Source organism: Lissotriton helveticus, chromosome 4_1, assembly GCF_964261635.1.
Source record: "Lissotriton helveticus chromosome 4_1, aLisHel1.1, whole genome shotgun sequence".
Classification (NCBI taxonomy): Eukaryota; Metazoa; Chordata; class Amphibia; order Caudata; family Salamandridae; genus Lissotriton; species Lissotriton helveticus.
In genome coordinates this window covers 1,864,589,755-1,864,604,053 of record NC_136063.1, presented here as the reverse complement: position 1 = coordinate 1,864,604,053, position 14,299 = coordinate 1,864,589,755, and positions in this window count along the sequence as shown.

Here is a 14,299-nt window from a genome sequence, read left to right as displayed (position 1 = left end):
GTTCTTCAGGTAGTGTTGGCACTTTCTGAATCCCAGTCATCTCTGTCGATCTCGATGCAGCAGTGTTATTGCCTTTAACCCCCTCCATTATTGGCATCATACTCCCCTCCGTGGAGGTAGTTAGCTGTTTCTTCAAGATGTTATGCTGCGGCTCTTTAGCCACTAGTTTTTGGCTAGCGGCACGTTGAAACATTGTTACCACAGTTGGAGCGGCTGGCGCTGTAGTTTTGGCAGAATGAGGCGCAGGTGTTTTGTTGGAGGTAGCTCCCCTCCGAACCGGCGTTTTCACCACTGATGATGCTGTCTCCGCTGTTGTATCTTGTGACTCATCGCGTGTAGCACCGCGTTGTCTGCCTGTCTCCTGATCTCGCAGTGCCTGGCGTGCCGCTCTCGTCTTGGCTGCCGCTGAAGCTACCGCAGCAGCGTTTTTCGGAGCCATTGAATATTGTGGGCTGTGCGAGCTCTGCGTGCTGTTGTGGATTGCTGCTATTCTGGGGTCCGTATTGGTCACGGAGTTTCCGGATTTCGCGAAGCTCAGCCACCATAGGGAGCGCAGATCACTGGCCGTTCGGTGATTACCGATCAGCAATCGGAGGACTGCGTATCCAATACCCGAGGCGAGGAGCGAAAGTGACGACCTTGCTGGAATCAGGTCATCGGCAGGTACAAACTTTAAATTGCTGGGCTGTATGGTTTGCTCGAGTCTCGACATCTCTCTAGAGCGGTATAGCCTTGTATAATAAAAGAACTCTCCTCATTTTCCCTTTTTTTTCTTCTCTTTTCCCGCAACGACTTAGTTTAAATCGGCATGCTCCGCTGCTCTGATCAGAGCTGCTACCGGCGTCTAGCCTGACGCCGCCATCTTGCCTCCCAACAGAGCGCTCAAATACTCTGAGTTCTACTGAACCAGCTGTTGTAGTGCAACAGGGCTTAGCACACCCTGACTACAACTCTTAGCAAGGGATCAGTAGGTAAACCCATAGTGTAGGTAGGTGCATCACTTACACCACACTAGAAGCATGTCTACCCATGGAGAGTCTTCAGAGACTCCCCTTGTGGCTGTTGACCCTCCACAGGTCACTTCCAGATATGCAGGCCTTAGCTTCCAGGAGATGAGACAATTGTGTACCTCCAGGAAACTAAAACAGGGTTCTAACCCTACCACTCCTTTTCTGTTAGGTCTCTTAGAGACATATGATGCTAGAAAAGCTTCTCAGACAGATGGGAGCATGCCCCCCTTAGAAGGTATTCGTGGTGACCCAGACTCCAACCTCCCTGAAACAGAAAATGTAGAAGAGGAGGAGGAGGAGGAGGAGGTAGAGGAAGTCTCTGGGGATGAGGCAGACAATGGTCCTGAGCTAGTCAGGCTTACTAGGGCCAACTTAGACCTACATAGGGAAGGATCTGGGGGACCCCCAGTACTGACCCTAAGCAGGCCTAACTTTGGAGTTAGAAGAGATAGGTCTCATTCTAGGGACTCCAATAGATCTGTGCACTCTCATGCCTCTGCTCAGAGGAGAATGATCTCTCCCCAGAGGAGACTGACTTCCCCTCAGAGAAGAGAACATGAAGCAAGGATGAAACAGGCTAATCTGAGGATTCAGAGGGAAGAACTTGTCCTTGCCAAGGAGAAGCTTGCCTTTGCTAGAGAGCAACAGTTAAGTGGGGTAGTCCCCACTGGTGGCAGCAATATCCCTAAGGATAAAGACAGGAGTTTTGATACTAGACTCCTGAGTAAAATAGTGCCCCCCTTTAAACAAGGGGATGACATCCACAAATGGATGACTGCTTTGGAGAGGGCCTGCACTGTCCAGTGCATCCCCCAGAGACAGTGGGCAGCTATTTTGTGGCTCTCCTTTGAAGGTAAAGGTAGAGATAAGCTCCTCACTACTAGAGCTGAGGATGCTAACAATTACCAAGTCTTGAAAAATACACTGATTGATGGGTTTGGCTTAACCACTGAACAGTACAGGTTGCTGTTCAGAGACACCCAGAAATTCAATCTCAAGATTGGGCTGACTTTGTAGATTGTGCCACTAAGGCTTTTGAAGGCTGGTTACTGGGAAGTAAAGTTACTGATTACACAGGATTGTATAATCTAATTATGAGAGAACAAATCTTAAGTAATTGTCAAAATCAGTCGTTGCATCAGCACCTTATTCACTCAGATCTGACCTCTCCCCAAGAATTGGGAAAGAAGGCAGACAGATGGGTCAGGACAAGGGTCAAGCAGCAGAACCAGAACCAGGGTGGTGGCCAGAAGAAAGCAGATCCCAAGGGTAATGAGAACAAGCAAAATGACCAGAAGTCTTCAACAGGGCCCCAACAATCTAAAGAGGGTGGGTCCCAGAATTCCCAGAATTCCCAAAAGAAGAAGAATGGTCAGAAGAAACCATGGTGCCAATACTGCAAACGTAATACTCACTGGTTTAGTGAGTGCACCAAGAAAGGCCCAACTCCTACCACTACTGCCCCTAAGGCACCTGCACCCCAGAGTACAGTTAGTAGTGGTAGTAATCCTCCTAAGGCTATAGTGGGGTTAACCCTGGGAACTGAGGCGGGCTCTGACGTAGTCAGAACACCTACTCAGGCTGTTCTTTTTTGTACTGGGGACATGGATATGACCCCTACAATAAGTCCCAGTACTCTGGGCAGATACAGGCAGACGCCTTTGATTAATGGAAAAATGGCTCAGGCCTACAGGGACACTTGTACCAGTGTCACCATGGTGACACCTAACTTTGTGGACCCTGACCAGGTAATACTGGGAGCAGACTACCTGGTGACCAATGCTAGCAATGCCACTACCTCCCATAGTATGGCACTTGTTAACTTCTCCTGGGAAGGGGTAAATGGCCTCAAAAGGGTTGTTGTTAGTTCAGACCTCCCTGTGGACTGTCTTTTGGGCAATGATTTGGAATCCTCCTTATGGTCAGATGTGGAGTATAGGACTCATGTGGAAATGTTAGGTTTGTCAGCACATGTCCTTGCTGTGACTAGGTCACAGGCCAAGAAATGCCCAGCTGAACTAGTGCTGGATCCTGGAACAATGGACCAGACACTACCTAAGAGAAAGAGCAGTAGGGGTAAAATTGACTCTTCCCCACTGCCTCAGGTGATGTATCAGCTCTCTCAGGAGACTGACCCCAAGACCCCAGAAGGAACTGTCCTAGAAGAACTTGAGCCTGAACAGGTTGAGTTTCTTGGGACAGGGGGCCCTTCCAGGGCAGGCTTGAGGCAGGCACAGTTAGACTGTTCCTCTCTTGAACCCCTCAGACAGCAGGCTGCTGCTGAGGCTGCAGGGAATGCCACAGGTGCCCATAAAGTGTACTGGGACAATGGACTCCTTTACTCTGAGGCAAGAGACCCCAAGCCTGGTGCTACCAGGAGGCTGGTCATCCCCTGGTCTCTGAGAGGTTTCCTTCTCACCTTGGCCCATGAAATTCCCCTTGCAGGTCACTTAGGCCAGAATAAGACTTGGGACAGACTTGCCCCACACTTTCACTGGCCCCATATGTCTGAGGACACTAAGAACTTTTGTCGTTCATGTGTCACCTGCCAAGCCAGTGGCAAATCAGGTGGCACAACAAAGCCCCCCCTTATACCACTACCTGTGGTGGGGGTTCCCTTTGAGAGAGTGGGGATTGACATTGTTGGACCAATGGACCCCCCAACAGCATCTGGGCACATATTTATACTGGTGGTAGTGGATCATGCCACCAGGTACCCAGAAGCTATTCCCCTTAGAACCACTACAGCTCCTGTTGTGGCAAGGGCCCTGGTTGGAGTTTTTTCCAGAGTGGGGTTCCCTAAGGAGGTGATCTCTGACAGAGGTGCAAACTTCATGTCAGGATACTTGACTGCTATGTGGAAGGAATGTGGTGTCAATTACAAATTCACCACACCCTATCACCCACAATGCAATGGGCTTGTTGAAAGATTCAACAAGACCCTCAAAGGGATGATAAAAGGGTTACCAGAAAAGCTTAGGCGAAGATGGGACATCCTTTTACCCTGCCTTCTGTTTGCTTACAGAGAGGTCCCACAGAAGGGGGTTGGTTACAGCCCTTTTGAGCTTTTGTTTGGACATCCTGTAAGAGGACCCCTATGTCTTGTGAAGGAAGGATGGGAGTTACCTCTCAAAAAGCCTAAACTTGACATAGTGGACTATGTACTTGGTCTCCGCTCCAGGATGGCAGAGTACATGAAGAAGGCATCTAAAAACCTTGAGGCCAGCCAGGAACTTCAAAAAGCTTGGCATGACCAAAAGGCTGTCCTAACTGTTTACCATGCAGGACAGAAGGTGTGGGTGTTGGAGCCAGTGGCCCCAGCAGCTCTCCAAGACAAATGGTCTGGACCCCACATCATCATTGAACAAAAGGGAGAAGTCACCTATTTGGTGGACATGGGAACTCCCAGGAGCCCTCACAGAGTACTTCATGTGAATAGGCTCAAAGCATTTGTTGACAGGGAGGACATGGGCTTGCTCATGGCCACAGATGAGGGACAGGAGGAAGAGAGTGACCCTCTCCCAGACCTGCTCACTCAGAACCCTGATGATGGATCAGTGGATGGTGCAGTCTTTTCTGACAGCCTCTCTGAGCATCAGCAACAGGATTGTAGGCAAGTCCTTCAATCCTTCAGACAAATGTTTTCTCTGACCCCCAGTCAGACAAAATGGTGCACACATGAGGTGGACACTGGAGACAGTCTGCCTATAAAGAGTAAAATCTACAGGCAACCTGACCACGTCAGGGACTGCATAAAAACTGAAGTACAAAAGATGTTGGAATTGGGAGTCATTGAACCCTCAGAGAGCCCTTGGGCTAGTCCTGTAGTTCTAGTGCCTAAACCTCACACCCAGGATGGTAAGAGAGAGATGAGGTTTTGCGTAGACTACAGGGGTCTCAATGCTGTCACTAAGACAGATGCCCATCCAATACCAAGAGCAGATGAACTCATTGACAGATTGGCTTCTGCCAAGTTCTTGAGTACATTTGACCTGACAGCTGGTTATTGGCAAATCAGGTTAGCTGAGGATGCCAAGGCAAAGACAGCATTTTCTACCCCAGGAGGTCATTACCAATTTGTGGTGATGCCCTTTGGTTTGAAAAATGCCCCTTCCACTTTTCAAAGGTTGGTGAACCAAGTTCTCACTGGGTTGGATGACTTTTGTGCAGCATATCTAGATGATATTGCTGTCTTTAGCTCCACCTGGGAGGATCACCTGATCCACCTGAGGAAAGTTTTAGAGGCCCTGCAAAAGGCAGGCCTCACTATCAAGGCTACTAAGTGCCAGATAGGGCAGAGTCAAGTTGTATACTTGGGCCACCTTGTAGGTGGAGGCCAAGTTCAACCTCTGGAGAGCAAGATACAGGCCATAAAGGACTGGGCTCCTCCAACCACCCAGACACAGGTCAGAGCTTTCTTGGGCCTGTCTGGTTATTACAGGAAATTTGTCAGAAATTATGGAACCATTGTGACTCCACTTAATGACCTGACAAGTAAGAAAATGCCAAAGAAAGTTCAGTGGACAGTTAGCTGTCAGAAGGCATTCGATGACCTAAAGCAGGCCATGTGCACTGCACCTATTCTCAAGAGTCCAGACTACTCCAAACCTTTCATTGTCCAAACAGATGCTTCTGAGTTGGGTGTGGGAGCTGTTCTATCTCAGCTGAATATTGATGGTCATGACCAGCCCATTGCTTTTATAAGTAGAAGGCTGACCCCTAGAGAGAAACGTTGATCAGCTATTGAGAGGGAGGCCTTTGCTGTGGTTTGGGCCCTGAAGAAGTTGAGGCCATACTTGTTTGGTACTCACTTCAAAGTTCAGACCGACCATAAGCCCCTCTTATGGCTAAATCAAGTGAAGGGTGAAAACCCCAAACTTCTTAGGTGGGCCATTTCCCTACAGGGGATGGACTTTACAGTGGAGCACCGCCCAGGAACTGACCATGGTAATGCAGATGGTCTCTCCAGGTACTTCCACTTAGAGCAAGAAGACTCACCGGGTCAAGGTTAGTTTAATGTCCCTAAGTTTGGGGGGGGGTTATGTAGGAGAGTGGGGTCTGCAATCCCATGGCCACCCCAGATTTTTGCTTTTTGCTTCACTGATTTACGACTTTCCCTGGCTGTGGGCCTGCTAATCAGACCCACAGCCTAGCTGTTCTCTCTCTAAATTACGACCATGTACCTTAGGTGCATTTTACCAATTGGTACTGGGCCACCTTATCAGTCCCTGTACAGCATACCTTAGGTATCCAGGGCATAGGTGTACCCAGGGCCTACCAGGGGCTGAAGCATGTATTATGCCACCCCTGGCTGGCCACCCAAACAGACACAACTGGCTGCACGACAGCTGGGGCAAGGTGGTGTAAACACCCTTTGCTTTAGATATAGTATTCCTATATCTAACCCTAAAATGGACACATATATTCCTATCAGTCACTCCTATGGCAGGCCTTATCAATCCTGAAGGCAGAGTGCTTGGAATTATGTGAGATGGTGCTCTGGCATGAGCTGAGCCCGTTTGCAGCTGGCGGAACCAAGTCCAAATAGCTGTTCCATGATAACGCTATACCATATACTCTTAAGTGCATTATAATCCTCGCGGTTAAATGCTAACTTTGGTATAGCATTATCAAAACATGTCGAGTAAGGTGTCATACGAATTGGAATACTAACCCCATGCCAATTCTGGTGACGGGGTTAGCATTCCACCCTTCTAGAGGGACACGACATGTATGTAACTGTGAACCCCGGTTAAAGTCAGACATACCCTCAGCTCCACAAAATGGATGCTGCCACCAAGACACAAGTCTGCCCTCCTGCTGCTGGGAGTCCTTCCAGCAACGGAGGCCTGGACAAAGGGTTTCCTGTCAGGGGCGGTGCTAGGACCATCCCAGACAGGATTTTGTGTATCCCAGGTAGGCAGGGCGGAAAGAAAGGTGACTGCAAGTGGCACCCCGGTGCTCACTGTGCATATGCCGGCTCAAACCAGTTCCTGGGGCACACCAGCCCCTGAGCTGGGGAGAGACCGGACAACGGAGAGGGGTGTAACCACCCCCCCTCCTGGTCCCACCCCTAGGGCAGGACCTAGTCGCGTGCCAGACCCTTTTCTTAGGATAAAGGTAGGAGCAGGCCCCCTTCCCAAATTAGATAATCTTGAATCTTGAAACTACTTTCCACGAAAGGAACTCTTGACTCTTCTGAAAATTCTCCCTTGTGGCTAAGGAGTAGCCACCCTGCACCAGCAGGCACCATCGAAGCTCTTGCGGTTTGCTGCACGTCCATCCTCCGGATCAAGACTGCCCAGCTCGACGAGACCCGGATTCCCTGCCATCTCTGACCTCTACCTACATCATCCAGCCCAGCTGAGATTCGTGGGTGTGACGAGACCCGTGGGACCGGCCATCTTCAAGACCTGCACTACGCTTCACCAGCACGACCCCCGAGAGACCCTCGAGTAAGTGCACTGGGGTTTGAGAAGCCCTAACCCTAAGCAGCTCCAGCACCGAAGTCCAGCCTCCCAGCATCCACGAGATCTGCGTGGGGCCCTTCTGCTTCTTTGCTGCCTGCCACGTTGTCCGGTCACTTGCCCGTTGGCTAGTGACCCTCTTGACGACGTACCACGACAATTTCACCGCTGGTCTGGTTGCTCCAGACTGGCCCTTGCTATCTTCCAAGAGAGGAGCACCCCGGACTCTCCTGGTCCACTCCAGAACGCCATCTTGACTCCACTGCGTGGGCTTGCCTTTGCCAAGGTTTGTTGCTCAAATCCTGAGTCCAGCATCGCCGACAGCCGACAGCCTCGTGGGACAGCTCGCTCCTCCAGCCTGGACGTCGACAACGCCTCCTAGCCCGTGTGACTGCAGAGTCCAGCGTCGCCCACTCACCTGGTCGAGGTGACTTCATCCGGTGCCATCCTGGTGCCCACATAATCACTGGCTAGTGATTAAGAACTAAGTCCCCTCTGCTTTCAGGTCGTCTCCTTCACTGATCCAGCCTTGGATCACACCGAACATCTTCACTGGTCACCTGCCAGCAACTTCTTCTTTCAGGCTCCATAGACTTCAACGAGGATTCCCGACGTCTTTTGAACCCTATGCAGCCGCGGCCCCTGGGCTAGGTAACTCGAGTATTTCGGTACTCCAGCACAGGTTCACTCTCCAAGTGTCCAGATCCTTTTTCGTTTTCAGTCTATCTAGTCGGATTCGTCCGGAAACAGTAACTTTAGAAACGCTAGCATCCATAGACTTCTTCCCGCATCCCGCGTGAGAGTGCACACTCTGCACACGATCTCCCTAGACCTCCTGCTCCTAATCTTAAGGTTCAGTAGTGTAGTCCTAGCGATCCTGAAGCCTCTGGATCTTGTTACTTACCTGCTAGCATTTCGCATTCCACTTTTTGTGTATATGGTTTTTCGTGCCCCTCGGGCATTTGTGTAAATTGTGCAACATAAAGTATTTTCGTAAGAGTTTTGTATTGTGCTTAGCTCCCTGACTCATAAAGAGTTCAGGGTAGACTTGTTATAAATAAATATCCTTTATTTTCATAACAACTTGTGTGGTGTCCTTTCACGGTTGTTTGGTATGATACACAGTGATCACTAGAATAGTGAGCACTATATATCAGGCCAACTTCTCACAACGGTGTGCTTTTGAACATCCGCGGATGCCTACCCCACGTTATTCCTGCCTTGAGGTTTATTTGAGCCGTGGGTGCCCACCCTGTGCTTTGCTGCCTTTAGTGAGTGCCACCCCACACTTGATCGTGAAGAGAAATCACTGCGTGCCCCAGGGAGAAGGCATGCCTGATTGTGGGTGGGGCTCCTGGACGGAAAGGGAAGCCCCGCAAGTTCACAGGAGTGTATCCCAAGAGACAGGAAGCCGTCCAGCAGGCCGCGAGCCCTCATGAGAGTGCCGGTTCCTTGGGAGGGGACCGGGTGAATACTGGAGGTCCGCCTGTCTGCGCGGGGCTCCCATGTGTAGGGAGAACCCTGCTGTGCAGGCAACAGAAACGCCGAAAGGAAACCAGAGCGGGAGCCCACCCTGCTGGTCCGTGCTCCTGTAGTCAGGGGTTAGTGCCGAAGAGATACTGCGGAGAGTCAGCGGGGCTCCCGTGGTGAAGGGAGAGCCCCGCAGTGCCAGCGGATGCCTGGAGAGTATGGCAGAGGTGGGGCCTCGAGGCACATTGTTGTTGCCTGCCCCCCACCGCATTGAAGTCCCTGAGGACCCGCAGGAGGAAACCAGAGGAGGCGAAGGAAAAACAAGAGAGTCCGGTGAGTAGGGCTGCATGTCAGGCCTAGGGGGGTTGGTTGAGGCACGGGGTCAGTGCCTTCCCCCAGTGGCCCCAAGCCCTCGAGGAGGGGAACTCCCACCAGGGTCAGGGCGGTGCTGATCTTGTTTCTTCCAGCTGCCCCGACTGGCAGTAGGCAGCTGCTCCAAGGGGGCGTTCCTGACTTTGAGCCCCAGGGGAGGGGGCTCCGACATCCCCATGTTGTTTTTGGGGCTCTAATGTTGGGACCATATTTGTTTTGAAGCCCCCATGGGGCTCCACCACGGACAGGGCCACAGTGCGCCAGGGGCTACACAGCTATGCCGCAGTTGTGAGTCGCTGCAACGTGAGACATTTTTCCCTGAACCTCGGGTCCCAGGAGGGAACCCCCCAAGTGGCTAGTACTGTGGGGGCCATACAATTTCTTTGCATTCCTGAGACCCTGAGTGAGCCTCCCCATGAGCAGTGGTGCCAGAAACTCATCTGCAGCGTAGGAAGCAAGGACTGTAGGTGTTACCCTGTGTGCACTGTGATGATGAGATCAGACTTAATGGTTTCCTGCCAATGTGAATATGATTAGGCCTAACACCATGTGTCTTTGCTTAATGTCATGCAATGAGGTGTTCCTACTTAAGGCTAATGATAATGTTTTCCCTAAGGCAGTTACATTGCTGGTTTGATGCTTAATGAATTGTTCATGTTTTCAGGTCCACTGTGACGGTATGCATAAGGTGTTGATTCATACTTTTATGCTAATGCTTCCCTAATGTTCACGTTGCTGATCTTAGGTCTCATGGACTTATGCTGTTGGGGTTCAGCCTCATGATTTACGCCTGACCACTGTTTGTTTCATGCCTAATGCTAATGGGATCTTTTTCCCTAAGGCTACAATGCTGGTGTTCTGCATACTATGCCTAACCTGATGTTTCCATTCCAGGCTATGGCAAAGGTGATTTATGCCTGATGTTATGCATAATGGGTTTTCATGCCTCTTGCCTTTATGCAAATGCTGCCTAATGCTTTTTCCTAGGGTGCACATTGTTGGTCTTTATGCCAAGGATTTCTACTAAGGGCATGGTCTAACCAGTAACTACTGGCTGTTATACGTTTACTGCTTATGGAATTTTATTTTATCTGTGTACTTGATGATGATGTTGGCAGCGGCCCGATTGGCCCTGCCCTGTAAATAATCCCCTGTATATGGCTACCTGGTGCCAGTTGGCGCCCTGTTCATACCTGTGTTTTGCAGTCTAATGTGTTTTTATAAATACACAAGTTATTTTTTCATGCAACCTGGTGTGGAGTCTCTTTTTGTAGTGTGTCTTGTGTGTCGCCTGTGTGTGCTGCGTGGATGCTTTACACATTTCCACCGGAATTGAGCCCGCCCGCTCTGAACCACGCTACCCGTTTCTAACACACATCCACACAAACAGCACTCCAGAATCAATATGGTTTTTACTAACAAAGCTACGCTTGAAAACTCTTCCATGGAGGTGTGTCCTAAAGTTACATTGGACCACAAGCCCATTATGCTTACTGTACATTTCCACCTTGGGGAGAAAGAGCCAACAAATGAATTCTCATTTCCCAGGTACCTCCTCAGCAACTCTAATTACGTAAATTTTATGCAAGAAACGTTGAGGAAATACATAGAAAACAATCAATATACTGCATCCTGCGCAATAGTTTGAGATTGTTTAAAGGCATATGTGAGAGGGGCAACACTCCAATACATTATTAAGCTAAGCCGACTCGGCTTAATGCTAGCCAGGTAGAAAATGAGGATAGCCTATACATTGATTTAGAGCAGCGACATGCTCAAACGATTGCCTTGAAGCACTGCTTAATGGTGTTTCTTCTTCTTCCTTTAGTATCCAGAGGGGTACACGTCAGGGATGCCCGCTATCCCTACTATTATTTGCTCTTTACATTAAGCCTTTTATTAGGCATTTGCTTCATAATATTTCTATTTCTGTAAAGACAGTCCGTATTCTAGGTGTTATCTTTGACTGTCAGCTAACGTTAGAAGCGCAGGTGACAAAAACAGTGGGTTGTTGTCTGGCCATCATTAGGTCACTGAGGAAGATTTTTCCCCTGCTGCCCTCCACGGCTCGCACAGTGATAGAGCGCAGTACTATTCTCAGTAGATTAGACTACTGTAACTGCTGGAAGCTCCCAACTTCCTATTGGATAGGTTACAAAGAATACAATCTATGGCAGCCAAATTGGTCCTGGGTTGGCCTAGAAGGTCTTCTTCCTCACAGGCTCTAGCAGAACTACATTGGCTGCTGCTAAGGCAAATAGTTCAATTTAAATCCCTTTGCCCGGTGTTTAAGGCCCTCAATGGGATGGGGTTGGTCTCCTTTCAAAAGAAATTTTCCTGGTATGTACCCACGAGAACCCTGCGCTCTTCAAGGGCAAAGCTGGTGAAAGTACCTAAATTCAGGAAGGTGAGGCCAGGTGGCAGATCTTTTGAGGTGGCGGCAGCAAGGCTCTGGAATGCCCTGCCTCTGGAACTCAGACAAATTAACGAGATTCTGCCTTTTAGGAAAAGGCTAAAAACATGGCTCTTCCCAAAGATTTAATTACATGTTGTAGTGCGGCCTCATGATTGCGTATTTCTGAAAGGTTTAGCGCCAGGATGCCTGAAAGGTGACAGATGCGCTTTAGAAGTACAATAAATAAATAAATAAAATAAATAATAATTTCTCCAGTGTCCTTCAATGGTATGGCTCTAAAAGTTACTGCTTACACAGACGACATTGCTATATATACCACGAGACCGGTAGAAGCTATAGCTGGCATAACTCAAGAGGCTCCGAGCTTCAACTAAAACTGATAATTATCTAGGAGTTTGTCTTAGCAGTTACACTGAGGATGTTATCGCTTTAAATTATGACACACTGCTCAAAAAGGTTGTTGCAGATATGCATAGTTGGCATAAGTTACCACTTACTATTATTGGGAGGTGTCATGCAGTAAAAATGAACATTTTACCGAAGTTCCTTTACCTGTTTCGCACTATTCCACTGAGGGTTCCCCTGTCATTCTTGAAGCGGTTACATATTGCTATTGGCAGTTATATATGGGGTTATCGTAGCGCGAGGAGTGCTCTTAGGTATATCAAGCTAACTTACGAACAAGGCGGTTTTAATCTCCCAGACTTCAAAGCTTATTTTTGGGCTGTTTTTGTTAATCGGATTCAGAGTTTACTTAAGGGACCTGGTGTGGGCAAGATTTGGTTTGCGTATCAGCTGGCCTATGGTCGAAATAAGGGGTTCTTACAGTACAAAATGGCTGAGACGAATTATTATAAAAGAGTTCGATTTAAGATAGTCAGACATATTGCCCGGATCTGGCAAGATATATTTAAAGCTTATGTACTACCATACCTACACAAATTTACTTTTCTTTTGGGGTAACCCAAGACTGTCTGATATATTTTCCGATTCTGTGGGGAAAAGGTGGCAACGTTGCGGCATAACACAGCTTGGGAAGCTATATGATGAGCAAGGTTTTAGGTCATTTGCCTCATTGAAAGAAGAATTTGGGGTAGTACATGATTCATATTTTAAATATTTGCAAGTCAGGGAGTTTTTTATTCAAGGGGAAGGCTTACTAGCCCTACCCAGTACAGCTGAGTTACTACGTGCAATTTTCCAGATTTCAGGTCGGGGTTGTATAGGGAAAGTCTACCAGAGATTCTTATTGGCATCTAATGATGATGGTAGACAGATCACAGCTAAAATGAACTGCATTTTCGAAATTGAATTCGATATTACAAATGAGGTAGAATATGAATCACTGACCATAATCAATACTGCAGTTACTTCAATTAACCTGAAGTTGCAGCAACATCGTATTATGTTTATGTTGTACTATACCCGAGAGGTCATCTCTAAGTGGGCTATGACCCACGCTTCTTTTAAGTCATGCTGCCCGAAGTGTAACGAATATGCCACGGATATCCAACAGATGTTTGTTACAAGTCCAAAGTTAAATACGTTCTGGGTCGAGGTTACCTGCGGGTTGAGTAAATTATTAGGTAATGATACTCAATTAACCGAGAAAGAAATTTTCCTGGGGATAGTAGCTGACTGGAAATCTACCGAAATCTCTGGGTTTAATTTTTATAGTTTGTGCTCGTTTCTGTATTGCCAGGGCATAGATCCAAATACTTAGCCGGAAATTACTGAATTTTGAGCATTGTGTTTTGATGACGGCATTCAAATTGCTCTTCTGTGCTATTTATGTTTAATGTATTTAACTGGTGGCTAATAAAAACCTTTATAAAAAAAAAAGGAGCCCAGCCCTGGGTTTATGTTTAACTGTCTGATGCATTCTGGGACTTGAAGTCCAGATTGATTTTAGTTGAACAAATCAAGGCACTTTAAAACGGTGATTTGAAGAAGATAAATCCAGGTTTGGAGCATGGTGTCTTGGAATCCTGTAACTTCCACATACATTATGACAGGCCCTCTTCACTCCCTCCCTCCCTCTCCACTCTCCCCAACACTCTTTAAAGTGCAGCCTCTCAATCGCCATCCCCTTTTTCACCCAGCCCTCCACCTGCTCAGCTACTGTCCATCAGTCACCATTTGTATTCCTCCTCCAAGTATGCTTGCCTACATTTCATTCATAAAATCTACTCTTAGTAACACTCTTCATTTCTCAACCATTGTCCTGCCCACAGCCACCCTGTGTTCCTCTATGGTAGGCGATGCATCGGCTGTACATACAGGACAGCTGTGTTGTACAAAGCCCTGTATTTTCGATAGCATTTGGAATCTTTCTGTACCCCTTTGAAATAAACTGCATTCACGTGCTCTAAAACAAAGGTGAAGATTGAATTATTATCTCAGCTGCTAGCATGATCATGACCCCAGTGGTATATTGTAGGAAAGGTTTGTGGATTAATTCTGAGTTGAATAAGTCAATTAGAATATTTTTTTTAGAAGGACAGAGTCCCGAACCCATTGTGGTGCTCATCGTAGCCCCCGTGTAACGTCACAATACAAGCGCA